The sequence below is a fragment of the Triticum dicoccoides genome, chromosome 6B (genome assembly GCF_002162155.2).
Source record: "Triticum dicoccoides isolate Atlit2015 ecotype Zavitan chromosome 6B, WEW_v2.0, whole genome shotgun sequence".
In the NCBI taxonomy this organism is placed as follows: Eukaryota; Viridiplantae; Streptophyta; class Magnoliopsida; order Poales; family Poaceae; genus Triticum; species Triticum dicoccoides.
In genome coordinates this window covers 166,274,643-166,278,546 of record NC_041391.1, presented here as the reverse complement: position 1 = coordinate 166,278,546, position 3,904 = coordinate 166,274,643, and positions in this window count along the sequence as shown.

The window sequence follows — 3,904 nt, the reverse complement described above, 5'->3', positions numbered from 1 at the left end:
TAACGGGATCACATCATTAGAAGAATTATGTGATTGACTTGACCCATTTCGTTAGCTTAGCACTTGATTGTTTAGTATGTTGCTATTGCTTTCTTCATGACTTATACATGTTCCTATGACTATGAGATTATGCAACTCCCGTTTACCAGAGGAACACTTTTTGTGCTACCAAACGTTACAACGTAACTGAGTGGTTATAAAGGAGCTCTACAGGTGTCTCTGAATGTACATGTTGAGTTGGCATATTTCGAGATTAGGATTTGTCACTCCGATTGTCGGAGAGGTGTCTCTGGGCCCTCTCGGTAATGCACATCATTATAAGCCTCACAAGCAATGTGACTAATGAGTTAGTTGCGGGATGATGCATTACATAACGAGTAAAGAGACTTGCCGGTAACGAGATTGAACTAGGTATTGAGATACCGACGATCGAATCTCGGGCAAGTAACATACCGATGACAAAAGGAACAACGTATGTTGTTATGCGGTTTGACCCATAAAGATCTTCGTAGAATATGTAGGAGCCAATATGAGCATCCAGGTTCCGCTATTGGTTATTGACCGGAAACGTGTCTCGGTCATGTCTACATAGTTCTCGAACCCGTAGGGTCCGCACGCTTAAGGTTTCGTTGACAGTTATATTATGAGTTTATGTGTTTTGATATATTAAAGGAGTTTGGAGTCCCGGATGAGATCGGGGACATGACGAGGAGTCTCAAAATGGTCGAGACGTAAAGATCGATATATTGGACGACTATATTCATACATCGGAAATGTTCCGAGTGATTCGGGTATTTTCGGGGGTACCGGGGAGTTACGGGAATAAGAGGAAGAAGCAATGGGCCTCATGGGCCAAGTGGTGGAAGAGAGGAGACAAGGGCGCGCGCCCCCCTAGCCCAAACCTAATTCGACTAGGGGGGCGACCCCCCTTTCCTCCTTTTCCTCCCTCTCCTTCCTTCTCCTTCTCCTTCCCTTCCTTCCCCTCTCCTACTTGGACTAGGAAAGAGGGGGGAATCCTACTTGGAGTAGGATTGCCCCCCTTGGGCGCGCCTCCTTCCCTTGGCCCGCCCTCTCCTCCCCCCTTTATATACGGAGGAAGCGGGCACCCCATACACAACAATTGATCTCTTGATCTATTAGCCGTGTGCAGTGCCCCCCTCCACCATAGTCCTCCTCGATAATATTGTAGTGGTGCTTAGGCAAAGCCCTGCGACGATAGAACATCAAGATCGTCATCACGCCGTCGTGCTGACGGAACTCTCCCTCGACACTCGACTGGATCGGAGTTCGAGGAACGTCATCAAGCTGAATGTGTGCTAGAACTTGGAGGTGTCGTAGTTTCGGTGCTTGATTGGTCGGGCCGTGAAGACGTACGACTACATCAACCGCGTTGTGCTAACGCTTCCGCTTTCGGTCTACGAGGGTATATGGGCAACACTCTCCCCTCTCGTTGCTATGCATCACCATGATCTTGCGTGTGCGTAGGATTTGTTTTGAAATTACTACGTTCCCCAACACGGCGCTTGTTCCAACTCCCGCATCGAAATCGTCGGCTGGTGCACTGAACGCATCAGCGACATTGGTTCCAAACCCCGCACTAAATCCACCTCTGGCACTATAACACGCACAGGCCAACGCAACCATTCTCCTCTTCAAAATTTCTCTTCTTGCCATATGATGCCATTCTTTGGTGGTCATCCATGTCATTGCGGTTCATTGTCATGGTCTTGTTCTCTTCGGCGAGCAACATGGACATGACTTTGTTCTCAGCGGCACGTACTTTTCTCTCCTCAATGGCCGCTTTGTGCAGCCCCTCTTCCTTGAGCAATTGCCATTTCTCTTGTTTCTCTCGTGCCTTCTTCTCGGCCAACTCTTTCTTGATATCCAACGTCTTCAATAACATCAACTCATTTGATTGCACCATGGCATCAATCTTCTCCCTCAAGCTCGACGCTTCATGCTCTCTCTTCATTTTCTCCCTAGTCTCATTGTTGCAATCGGGCTTGTTCAAGTTTCTTGGGCCATCATCATCCTCATCTTCATCCATGTTTGTAAGTGAACCTCTCTTTGGTGGGGATTCTTTCTCAATCAACTTCCACTTCTTGCAATTCTTGAGCAATTCCCAACAATGCTCTAGTTTGAAGAATCTGCCTTCCGAAGCTTTCATGTCTTTGTATCTTTGTTGGGCAATTTTGTCCTACACAATTAGAATGATGCAAACATTTCATATGATGCAATATGATGTGCACAACTTGAACAAAGGTAAAATGAACTCACATAGTCGGACTCCACGGTTCCACTTGGTGGTGCATTGCGTACTTGCTCCAAGCAAGCTGCCCAATGGCTGCAAATGGGCTTTATCACGTCCCGGCGCCCTTGGAACGACCGAAAGGTGCGTGGAGTCCTATTGGGATACTTTGCCATCATGCGGAAGTATTGACCTTCGATCCTTTGCCAATACCTTTTGGCGGTTTGAGAAGTACCCGTGCATGCATCAAGAGACACCGCACTCCATGCCTTGATCAAGATTTGATCTTCCAAGATCGTGTAGTTCTTCAACCTCTGACTTTTTCCACTTCTTGCTTACGATTGCTCATATGCCATCTCATCAATCTCCTCCAATTCTTCTTCACCCCATGATCATCCATGCCGCCCTCTGTTTCATTGTAATCAAATGCGACAAAGGGGGCCTCATCAATGTTAATGGCGCTGGTGTCCAACAAGTTCACGAACTCAGCGGTTGCATTGTTCGAACCACCGCTATAGTGAACGATCATTATTAAGAGGAGCAATCGGAGTACTAAGGAAATCATTATTATTGGTATTCGAGAAATCACACAATTTGGTATTATCTTGTGCCATGGCAACAAGTGATCCAACACACAAGCAAACAAAAAGGCAAAAAGAAAAAGGCAAACGGAAAGAGAGGAGGAGATTGGGAAAGAGAGGGCAAATAAAACGGCAAGGGTGAAGTGGGGGAGAGGAAAACGAGAGGCAAATGGCAAATAATATAATGCGAGAGATAGGGATTATGATGGGTACTTGGTATGTTGACTTTGTTGGGGAACGTAGTAATTTCAAAAAAAATCCTACGTACACGCAAGATCATGGTGATGGCATAGCAACGAGAGGGGAGAGTGTTGTCCACATACCCTCGTAGACCGTAAGCGGAAGCGTTATGACAACGCGGTTGATGTAGTCGTACGTCTTCACGATCCGACCGATCCAAGTACCAAACGTACGGCACCTCCGAGTTCAGCACACATTTAGCTCGATGACGATCCCCGGACTCCGATCCAGCAAAGTGTCGGGGATGAGTTCCGTCAGCACGACGGCATGGTGACGATGATGATGCTCTACCGGCGCAGGGCTTCGCCTAAACTCCGCGACGATATGACCGAGGTGGAATATGGTGGAGGGGGGCACCGCACACGGCTAAGGAACGATCATGAAGATCAACTTGTGTTGTTCCTAGAGGTGCCCCCCTGCCCCTGTATATAAAGGAGCAAGGGGGGAGGGGGCGGCCGGCCTAGGAGGGGCGCGCCAAGGGGAGTCCTACTCCCACCGGGAGTAGGACTCCCTCCTTCCTTGTTGCAGTAGGAGAAAGGGGGAAAGAGGGGGAGAGGAGGAAGGAAAGGGGGGGCCTCACCCCTTGTCCAATTCGGACCAGAGGGGGGCTGCGCGCCTCCTTCCTTTCGGCCTCTCTCCTCTATTCTCGTATGGCCCAATAAGGCCCATATACTCCCCGGCGAATTCCCGTAACTCTCCGGTACTCCGAAAAATACCCGAATCACTTGGAACCTTTCCGATCTCCGAATATAGTCGTCCAATATATCGATCTTTACATCTCGACCATTTTGAGACTCCTCGTCATGTCCCCGATCTCATCCGGGACTCCGAACTC